General features: G+C 42.3%; 1 protein-coding gene across 1 annotated transcript in view; it reads right to left on the bottom strand.

The window, feature by feature from the left end:
• LOC139257742 (voltage-gated inwardly rectifying potassium channel KCNH7-like) overlaps nucleotides 1–12001 on the bottom strand; it is a 643748-nt gene that overhangs the window by 516859 nt on the left and 114888 nt on the right. The gene's annotated exons all lie outside the window — the stretch shown is intronic.

Raw genomic sequence — 12001 nt, 5'->3', positions numbered from 1 at the left:
GCTTGCAACAATCCAAACTGCTATTGTCTATATAGAAAGGAATATTAAATAGTTCAGCCTCTTAATTCAGGTGATTTGGCTGAGGGGACTGAATTTGGACTTGTGTTGCATTTCAATGGCCTCTGCTCATTGACAATGTTCTCAACTACAGACTACTTGGAGCAAGTTAAGTTTCATCAATCATGTATTCATTACTGTGCATAACAATTTCTGCTTCACGAAGTGCAGTAAGATGAACATAAGGAGCGGCAGGGTGTCAATGTGATTTTATAAGCCCTCTTTTGTGATGGGTGTTGCTGATGTACCAATTGAGGTTCTGGCCACCCACTGCAAACATGGAGAAGGGAGGTCCTACTGCAACTGTACAGGGTATTGGTGAGGCCGCACCTGGAGTACTGCGTGCAGTTTTGGTCACCTTACTTAAGGAAGGATATACTAGCTTTGGAGGGGGTACAGAGACGATTCACTAGGCTGATTCCGGAGATGAGGAGGTTACCTTATGGTGATAGATTGAGTAGACTGGGTCTTTACTCGTTGGAGTTCAGAAGGATGAGGGGTGATCTTATAGAAACATTTAAAGTAATGAAAGGGATAGACAAGATAGAGGCAGAGAGGTTGTTTCCACTGGTCGGGGAGACTAGAACTAGGGGGCACAGCCTCAAAATACGGGGGAGCCAATTTAAAACCGAGTTGAGAAGGAATTTCTCCCAGAGGGTTGTGAATCTGTGGAATTCTCTGCCCAAGGAAGCAGTTGAGGCTAGCTCATTGAATGTATTCAAGTCACAGATAGATAGATTTTTAACCAATAAGGGAATTAAGGGTTATGGGGAGCGGGCGGGTAAGTGGAGCTGAGTCCACGGCCAGATCAGCCATGATCTTGTTGAATGGCGGAGCAGGCTTGAGGGGCTAGATGGCCTACTCCTGTTCCTAATTCTTATGTTCTTATATTCTTATGTTTTTATGTTCTTTCCTTGGGATTTGGTACTGAGTCTATGCATTAAACATGGTTGCACTTAAGGAGCTCTCTGTCACACTTCTGCCAGCAGAGTGGGCCCATTGGAATATTAGGCTCCTTGGAGGTGTGTATTTTTAAGAACTACGTAATGAATAACTACATAATGAATATGCCCTAAGCGAAGAAGTGCATCCGAGAGGACACTGAGCACATCGAGTCTCATTGCTGAGAGCATGCAGAAGTCAAGCACAGGCAGCGGAAAGAGCATGCGGCAAATTTGTCCCACCCTCCCTTACCCTCAACGACTATCTGTCCCACCTGTGAGAGGGACTGTGGCTCTCGTATTGGACTGTTCTGCCACCTAAGGACTCATTCTAAGAGTGGAAGCAAGTAAATCCACCTGCAGCTCCAGTGCCGCAATGCGGTCTGTCAGGTGTTGCAGCTTGATATACTTCCTGCACAAGTAGTCGGCAGGGACACTGGAAGCGTCCCTAGGTTCCCACATAGCACAGGAGGAGCATGACACGTGTCCGAGCTCTCCTGCCATGACCTAACACTTGGATTAACTTAATTTGGCAACAACAATGATAAAGGTTACCTATGGATAAAAGGAAAAGAAAAGAAAAACTTCTCACCAATCACCATCCAATCACTCACCACTCCTCAAACAAGAAATTAGTGATGCATGCAATAAAGGTACAGCAGTTATCAAGGGCAACTTTAATCTACATATTGATTGGGCTAACCAAACTAACAGCAATGCGGTGGAGGAGGATTTCCTGGAGTGTATTAGGGATGGTTTTCGAGACCAATATGTCAAGGAACCAACCAGGGAGCTGGCTATCCAAGACTGGGTGATGTGTAATGAGAAAGGACTAATTAGCAATCTTGTTGTGCAAGACCCCTTGGGGAAAAGTGACCATAATATGGTAGAATTCTTTATTAGGATGGAGAGTGACACAGTTAATTCAGAAACTAGGGTGCTGAACTTAAGAAAAGGTAACTTCGATGGTTTGAGGCGTGAACTAGCTAGAATAGACTGGCAAATGATACTTAAAGGGTTGATGGTGGATAGGCAATGGCAAACATTTAAAGATCACATGGATGAACTTCAGCAATTGTACATCCCTGTCTGGAGTAAAAATACAACGGGGAAGGTGGCTCAACCATGGCTAACAAGGGAAATTAAGGGATATGTTAAATCTAAGGAAGAGGCATATAAATTGGCCAGAAAAAGCAGCAAACCTGAGGACTGAGAGAAATTTAGGTTTCAGCAGAGGAGGACAAAGGGTTTAAATAGGAGGGGGAAAATAGAATATGAAAGGAAGCTTGCTGGAAACATAAAAACTGACTGCAAAAGCTTCTATAGATATGTGAAGAGAAAAAGATTAGTGAAGACAAACGTAGGTCTCTTGCAGTCGGATTCAGGTGAATTTATAATGGGGAACAAAGAAATGGCGGACCAGTTGAACAAATACTTTGGTTCTGTCTTCTCGAAGGAAGACACAAATAACCTTCCGGAAATACTAGGGGACCGAAGGTCTAGTGAGAAGCAGGAACTGAAGGAAATCCTTATTAGGCGGGAAATTGTGTTAGGGAAATTGATTTGATTGAAGGCCAATAAATCCCCGGGGCCTGATTGTCTGCATCCCAGAGTACTTAAGGAAGTAGCCCTAGAAATAGTGGATGCATTGGTGATCATTTTTCAATAGTGTATCGACTCTGGATCAGTTACTATGGACTGGAGGGTAGCTAATGTAACACCACTTTTTAAGAAAGGAGTGAGAGACAAAACGGATAATTATAGACAGGTTAACCTGACATCAGTAGTGGGGAAAATGTTGGAATCAATTATTAAAGATGAAATAGCAGCGCATTTGGAAAGCAGTGACAGGATCGGTCCAAGTCAGCATGGATTTATGAAAGGGAAATCATGCTTGACAAATCTTCCAGAATTTTTTGAGGATGTAACTGGTAGAGTGGACAAGGGAGAACCAGTGGATGTGGTGTATTTGGACTTTCAAAAGGCTTTTGACAAGATCCCACACAAGAGATTGGTGTGCAAAATGAAAGCACATGGTATTGGGGGTAATGTACTGACGTGGATAGAGAATTGGTTGGCAGACAGGAAGCAGAGAGTCGGGATAAACGGGCCCTTTTCAGAATGGCAGGCAGTAACTAGTGGGGTGCCGCAGGGCTGATAGCTCGGACCCCAGCTATTTACAATATACATTAATGATTTAGATGAAGGAATTGAGTCTAATAGCTCCAAGTTTGCAGATGACACTAAGCTTGGTGGTGGTGTGAGCTGTGAGGAGGACGCTAAGAGGCTGCAGGGTGACTTGGACAGGTTAGGTTATTGGGCAAACACATGGCAGATGCAATATTATATAGATAAATGTGAGGTTATCCACTTTGGTGGCAAAAACACGAAGGCAGAATATTATCTGAATGGCGGCAGATTAGGAAAAGGGGAGGTGCAACGAGACCTGGGTGTCATGGTACATCAGTCATTGAAAGTTGGCATGTAGGTACAGCAAGCAGTGAAGAAGGCAAATGGCATGTTTGCCTTCATAGCTAGGGGATTTGAGTATAGGAGCAGGGAGGTCTTACTGCAGTTGTACAGGGCCTTAGTGAGCCTCACCTGGAATATCGTGTTCAGTTTTGGTCTAATCTGAGGAAGGACGTTGTTGTTATTGAGGGAGTGCAGCGAAGGTTCACCAGACTGATTCCCGGGATGGCTGACAAATGGAGAGACTGGGTCGACTGGGCCTTTATTCACTGGAGTTTAGAAGAATGAGAGGGATCTCAGAAACATGTAAAATTCTGATGGGACTGGACGGGTTAGATGCAGGAAGAATTTTCCCGATGTTGGGGAAGTCCAGAACCAGGGGACATAGTCTAAGGATAAGGGGTAAGCCATTTAGGACTGAGATGAGGAGAAACTTCTTCACTCAGAGAGTTGTTAACCTGTGGAATTCCCCACTGCAGAGAGTTGTTGATGCCAGTTCATTGGATATATTCAAGAGGGAGTTAGATATGGCCCCTACGGCTAAAGGGATCAAGGGGTATGGCGAGAAAGCAGGAAAGGGGTACTGAGGTGAATGATCAGCCATGATCTTATTGAATGGTGGTGCAGGCTCGAAGGGCCGAATGGCCTACTCCTGCACCTATTTTCTATATTGCTATGTTTCTATGTTTCTTCCTCGATTCCAAGGGACTGCCTGTGATGATGAATGAATAAGAACTGCACAGTGTCTAGAAAAAATTGAGCTGTTTCATTGATAGCGTGGGAAGGAATTACTGAAGAAAGAGAATGGGAAAGATATAAAATGAGAGAATTAATTTTCCTGAATGAATATGAGAATGAATCTGAGTCAGTCAGGCTCCAGTCCAGCTTATTAAATTCCAAGCTTGCACTTCCAAAGTTCACAAGAGGTCTATCAGGGTCCTGGGGCAAAGCAATCAAACTGGCCCTCAGATAGCCTTTCAACTATAGTGACATATGTCTGGTTCACTGAATCCTTAGCCCAAGGGCATGCATTCCCCTAACATAACACACAGCTTTCCTCTCACAAAAGTAAAGTACAATCTAAACACCTCTGGCATAGTGTATCAAGTACAATTACATTTTTTCAAATTAGTGCAAGATATCACTCATGATTAACCATAGTAAACACTAGGCAAGATGTGCCTGTCCTGAAAGCCCAACCTCCCCCACCCCCCCCCCCCGGCCCCCCATGATGATACCATGTGACCAGATGGAAGCATGATCTTTTTGTCACATGAAATATAAATTCCAGCCTATTCAAAATCAAAATTGATCAAAACCAGATGCTGATATAACTAGGTTTTGCCTTGGCTGGATATATCCAAGCAAATTCGGATTAGTTCGGATTTCTGACCTGAATTTGCACTCATTTCTATCTAAAACATCACACATGATTAGAAGTGATTATCTGTAACAGAAGCTGATTCTTTTCAAGGGAAAAAAGCAAGATCACCATCTGGAAACATTCTATTATCTGGGTATGACCATGGGAATGTTTAATGTACAATTAACAAAGGGTTTTGAGTATAATATATAAATGTACGACGTATAGTTAATTATTACCTTTTCTTTACATTATTGCAGTGCAATTATTTGCAATTGTAACTAAAACAGAGATACAAGATGCTATAAAATGCAGCAAATGCTGAAAATCTGTGTGAAGATACAGGAATTTGTGAAATGGCACAGCATGTTTTGACGATATATTTCTTCTCACCTCATTGGTCAAATCAGTCAATTTAGACTTGCTGCTGTTGCACAGAGTATGATACACAGTGAAAAGAATTACTGTACTTGCAACTTCAATTTCAAACAAAGCTGATTTTAACAACATGATTCCATGAAAATAAAATCTGAACAGATGCCTCCATGACACAAATTCCAGCATTATAAAAAATATTGAATGATTTAGCACACTGAGGTATGTTTTGTACACTTCTTTTAAGTAACTTTCAAAATTATATGGTAAAGGAGAAAGTCATTTTGGAAGAAGAATGTTCTATTCTTCCTAATGAGATACCATGGAATTGTCATTAGGTGAATGGACATAGGGGGCTAGAAATTCATCTATTGAGTGCTGCTCCAGAGCACTATGAAATGGTGACAAAATGGCAGCTACCAAGTTTGCATTTAAGGTATTAGATTGGATTTTTAAAATTTTACTGAAGTAGTAGCTTGCTGCAATAGATGTTAACATTTTTGTGTGTGTGTAGGGAATGCTGTTGGATGCTTGCAAGGCCTTGGATGATAAAGAAAGGCCTCTGAGAAAACAGAAAATGCTGCAAATACTCAGTAGGTCAGGCACCATCCGTGGAGAGAGAAATAGAGTTCACATCTCAGGTCGAGATGCTGCCTGAACTGCTGAGTATTTCCAGAATTTTATATTGTAATTTTAGATTTACAGCACCTGCTCGCAGAGGGAAGAGGAAGACACAGAAGAGTAAGAAGCTGAAGAGGAAAAAGCAGAAGGAAGGATGCAACCCAGACAGCCCCTTTCTGGCCAGTGACCATAGTCCCAATTCCCCTTTCAACATTTGTCCCATATTTTTCCTTCTCTCTGATTCTGACCATCACAGTATCCTCTTGGCCACAATGCTGAATTAAAAGCCACCACAAAGCAAACTTTCCAATCCAACTTTCTATATCTATCCATCCAATATGACAACAAGAAATCAACTCATTGCCCTTATGCATTCTCGTAGTGACTGTCTTTTGTGTGCCTTTGGCTATCCTACTGATGTCACACAGCACTACCCCAGTGGCTGCAGCATGGCTGGTGCAAGGCTGTTGACTTTCAGTGGGGGACACTGCAAATAGCCTTGCTGGTCGAACTTGAGGAGCTGGTGGTTGGGAGTGTCAAATCAATCTTCTTCTTCTTCACTCTCCTCTCATTGGTCAACCACTGGCTGGGTAGGCTGCATTTCTTTGGTGTGTGAAATGAGAAAGGCACAAGGGTGGAGTTGTGGTGAGGGAAGGGCAGGAAAGCAAGAGGTGCATACCAGAAGGAAGATAACATATGAGGTTACCAACATCTTTTATCCTTTCAGTCCCACCGCTGGTCAAGGGCTCAGCCATGCCTCTGCCAAGAATGGCCAAGGGGGTGAGATGAGGCTAGGAATGGGAGATGTGCCTCATGATTGGTTCAGATTCTTGATTGGGGATGGAGGTTGTGGATTGAGCAGTGTGAGGCTCGTGGTGCAGTTGTTGGGAGAGTGCTTTTGAAGATGCATTTACTGGCCTTGACCTTTGGTCTCAGGTTATGAAACTTCTTTGGACACTGGAGCCAAGTGGTGGGGGTGACACTGCTGGCAGTGACGGCCTCGGTGATGTGGTCCCAAGTCCTTCTTTCTGGAGGGCCTCCTGGCCACTGTGGGTAGAGGACCTTTCTTGCAGTGTTGACCCCTGCATAAAGCTGAAGTGCTGCATCCGAGGGGCCTTGGGTGCCCATTTCCTGGCTTGCTGAAGCACTTTTCCCATTTATTGAGGTTCGGAAAGGAATTCAGCTTTAAGAGCTGAATAATCCCATTTGGGATTTATTTTTAATGTAAATTTATTTTTTGAAAGGCAGCAAGGGCTGAAAATATTTTAATTTGTATTACTTCTGAGTGTATTGTCCCTTTAATTCATAGCCCTTTTAATTACCCATAATTCCTTGCGAGCTCCAGAAGCTGTGCGAAGCTCGAATGGCACTTCAAGACAGAAACATCAAGAATGGCCTATACTGCCTCCTCCAAGGGGGCGAGGTGAGATAGTAGGTCTCCACTAACGCCATCAAGGAGGGCATTGCACACAAGATAAGTGCTGTGCCACAATTCACCAACCCACCAAACGAATTTACTCGGCTTAGCATAGTGGCCATTTTCAGCAGCCATTAACTCCAGTTGCCTGTGACACTGGCAACTTTCTTGGCAAACATGAATTTTTAGCCCAGGGCTTCTTAAAGAGCTAGAGAGAAAAGAATGTGCATCCATATAGCAGTACTGGCTTTCTCAGTAACAAACACCTTTTGAATCACGGTCTGTCATAATATAGCTGTATTTCATTTTTTTTTTACAGTTATCAGCTTTATTCGATGAATATTGATCAATATCATTAGTATAGTGACAATTATAACTAACCGTTGTATCACGACCAGCATTCTATATTTTGCTCTCATTAACTGGCAGCAATACTACTGTTTATGTAATCATGCTGCCAATATGTCAATCAGTCATTTTAGTATTAGCAAATCCTTTTTGTATTAGCCAATTTCTTCATGGCCAATCTTCTTTGTGTCTGGTGTCTGCAATTCCCAAATGTCAGCCTTTTAGGACCAATTATCCTGCCCCTCCCCTGTCCTGGCATGGTACAGTTACTGCACATCTGAAGGATTCTGTTCCTTTCCAGGCCCAGAAGCATTTGGATTTTCTCTCTTGGACCACTTGTACCCCCCCAGTGCAGGCCTAGCCACTGACAGAGCCTAGCATTGGCATAAGGGGCAGAAAATTTAAGCATAACCGCAGGACTCAGCTTTTGGGCTTCTGAGATCAAGGCTGTTGTATAAAGAATGAATAATGCAAGCAGTAGAGAAGAGCTTGCAGCTTATTCAACCTTTGCAAGATCCACATTTCAGAAGTATGAAGAGGCCACAGCCAAGGTCATCATTAGACCACCAAGGATTGCATTCTTATTCACTTTTAGGCCGATCGGAAATACAACAGCATTACCTCACACCCAGATCACATTGGATTGGATATCTAGGTACCACTAGCAGCCAGGTAGTGCAGCTGAATGATCATCAGAGCTTGAATATATATGGGCTCAATTTTCCTCAAAGCTGTTTTTTTGCCGTACTTGAAGAGTTACACCTGTTTTTTTGGGGCCCAACTACGGCAAAAAAAATTACCCGACTTTCCCCTTTTGAATTGTTCATTTTGGCGCCGCCTAGCCTGTCCTTTAGCTTTGGGGGGTACAGCCTAGGATTTGCGGCAAAAAGATCGGGTTGCCAGGGTAACCAAGGACACACTGCGGGCTGAGGCTGGAAAGTGAAACATACAAGACATTCTGGCCAGCTCACAGCAACCTGCACAAGAACCTTATACATTGCAGCAGCATTCCATTATAAAATTATTAGAGTGTTTATGCCAAAAGTCTATCCCCCCTGCTTCCCCCCTGCCGCCCCCCCACTTCCCAGTGCCCAATGCCGCTGCTAGCCCTGGCCGAAGGGCCTCCCTCCTCCCGGTGCCGGGTGCTGCTCCTAACTCTGGCCGAAAGGCTTCCCTCACTTGCCGGTGCCGGTTGTCACTCCTAACCCTGGCTAAAAGGCTTTCCCCCCCTTCGCCCCCCCACTTCTCCCCTCCCCTTCTCTTTCCTCTTTCCTCTCTCCTCTCCCGACCCCCCCCCACCCTACCTCTCTGCAGCTGCTGTCCGGGATGTGGAACTGCATCTGCTGTGCTGATTCTCTTACCTGCGCCGATTTTGTTAACTGCCCACTTGTTTTTCCAGAGCGGTCACATACGCTGTCCGAAGAAAAATTGGAGTAAATCGGAGCTGGCCAAACTTGCTTAAATGGCCAGAATTGGCGCAGGTGTCAGGTTACGCCCCCAATGATGCAAAAAAATACTAACCTAAAAAAATCGTAACTAACTGGTTACGCTGGTGCAGAAACTTTGGGGAAACTTGGATATTTTAATTTAGGCCAAAAAAAGCGGCGCGCGCCAAAAATCGGCGCAGATAACTGGGGAAAATTGAGCCCATAATCCCTACACTAATTCTCTGTCACTGGATTGCCAGAACCTAGATGCATACTTTCTGCCATTAGACTTAATGAGATAACATCCCCCGCACCAAATGGTCAGAAATCAGACTCTGATTATTAAAAATTAAAATACTAATAATATATTTTTTTAACAGCCTTTCATGCTGTGGCTGTAGCCAGATGCTGCCTGCTATGATGGCACAGGGAAGATAGATGTACATTAGCAGAATTACATTTTGTTTCTTTATGCATGGGTGATGCCATGACAGAACAGCATGAGTGGGATCACATGTGCACAGTGGAATACATAGTTTTAGGAATCAGCAACATGAGTTACTTTAAGTTTCAAATCTGCCTCAGTGCTCGTTCTAAGAAGTGTCAGTTTCTGACCCGTCAGTTTTATGATTATTAAATAATGAATATAGCTAACTAATTACCGTAACCATAACAACAGGATTTGTGACACTGCTGTTTATATTTAACTGTAAAATACTGCTCTTTTGCCATTGCTCACACATGAAGGAACCTACATGATTCCAAAATCCTGCATATTTAACTTCTATCCAGTTTCAATCAAAGTATCTCACACCAGTTACTTCATTTGCACTTATTCTTCTGGATCAAACTATTTTCTTGGAGACTTAGGAGGTCCAGAACAGATATGCACCATTTTTGTCAAATGGTGGTGGGAAGTTGTAAACAAACTAGCAATATTGTCAAAAAATGTAGCAAATATCTCAATTTTAACCTTTGGTAGATAATATCTGAAAACAACAAGTTTAGTCTTTTACAGTTTTTTTAAGCATAAGCAGATTTCCTGTGTCATTGAGTTGGAAGGTTCTGTAGCAATAGAGGTGCTTCTGTAATATAAGAGATAATATCAGGGCCACTTATTTATAAAAACTGAGTAAGTCAAATTCTGTTCATATTAAATATTTTTCTGGGAGTTTAATTCATGCTTTGGGAATCAAATTTCACAACTCTGTCCATTATTCTGCAAAAACTATAAACAGCGTTGGTGATTGTAAACCTTAACTGAGTTTACATAAAGATTTCCCATTGTAAATATTTACTCAAGAAATTTCCATTATAAACGTTGACATAAAATAAGTTGTAAGAAGTTACATTTGTGCCAGAAAGATTTTTAATAATATGCATAGATACTATGAACTGAGAAATGTTATTTGTGTATCTTTCTTTAACTGTTATGAGGTTAAAGACAATAATTTTTACATAACTTAAATTAAAAACTAAGTAGCCCGGAATTTGCGGCTGTAATGATGGCAAAACTGTCAGTGTTCGCTGTCATTCCAACTGTGAATCTTACAGCAACTTCTGGCGTATGCACATGCGCAGTTAAATGTGGAAATCCAGAAATGTCTGTCAGTCATTCTCTGCTCCTCCACAGGGTGCGCTTTTGAACTCCCTGGAGCCGACAATCAATTCAAATAACTGAACTGTCAAAAACTTCTTTTATACTGGGATATCACTCAATTAAATCCCCCAAAATTAGGGTCTTGTTGAATGAGGTATAACTGGATTTTTAATGGCGTACGGAGTCGTAGTTACTGTTGAACAACCGTTCTGGCCCTGGAAACTAATTTTATATTTGTATAATGTCAAATGTTTCCATTATGATAAAAATTCCATGGTTTTTAATATGATAGTTTATGATATTGCATCTTCCACCTTAATCCAGTGTGTATGTCTCAATCTTTATTTCGCTCTCTGAAAAATGATTAAAAAGTGAAGGAAAATCAGTGCTTTTTACTTCCTGGTTTGCTGTCTGTGAGAATTCTTCAATATGATAGGTTGCTTATCCTGCTTAATGACATCACTGTTGCTGAATTCTGTGGATACTCTAGACTTGGAGTCAGATTTAAATTAACATAGGGATAGGTGAAATTGATGCCACAGAGATCGCTAGATCTTTGTAGGCTGCTTTCTTCGAGGTCAGTGGCGAGTGCCATCACTTCCAGGCCAATATATTTTGACATTGTAAGGAGATAACAACAACAACAACTTGTATTTATATAGCACCTTTAACGTAGTGAAATGTCCCAAGGTGCTTCACAGGAGTATTATGAGATTTAAAAATTTGATACCGAGCCACATAAGTAGAAATTAGCGCAGGTCAACAAAAGCTTGGTCAAAGAGTTCTGTTTTAAGGAACATCTTGAAGGAGGAAAGAGAGGCAGAGTGGTTTAGGCAGGGTGTTCCAGAGTTGGGGCCAAGGCAACAGAAGGCATGGTCACCAATGGTTGAGTGATTATAATCAGGGATACTCAAGAGACAAAAATTAGAGGAGTGCAGATATCTTGGAGGGTTGTGGGGCTGCAGGAGATTAGAGAGATAAGGAAGGGCGAGGCCATGGAAGGATTTGATAATAAGGATGAGAATTTTGAAATCGAGGTGTTGCTTAACCGGAAACCAATAGAGGTCAGCATACTTAAGGAAGTGGCCCTAGAAATAGAAATAGAAAAAGTAGGTGGTCATTTTCCAAAATTCCATGGACTCTGGATCAGTACCTGTGGATTGGAGGATAGCGAATGTAACCCCACTTTTTAAAAAAAGGAGGGAGAGAGAAAACAGGGAATTATGGACCGGTTAGCCTGACATCAGTGGTGGGGAAAATGCTGGAAACAATTATTAAAGATGTAGTAGCAGCACATTTGGAAAACAGTGACAGGATCGGTCCTAGTCAGCATGGATTTATGAAAGGGAAATCATGCTTGACAAATCTTCGAGTTTTTTTGAG

The sequence above is a fragment of the Pristiophorus japonicus genome, chromosome 3 (assembly GCF_044704955.1).
Source record: "Pristiophorus japonicus isolate sPriJap1 chromosome 3, sPriJap1.hap1, whole genome shotgun sequence".
NCBI lineage: Eukaryota > Metazoa > Chordata > Chondrichthyes > Pristiophoridae > Pristiophorus > Pristiophorus japonicus.
This window is presented reverse-complemented; position numbering and strand designations above follow the sequence as displayed.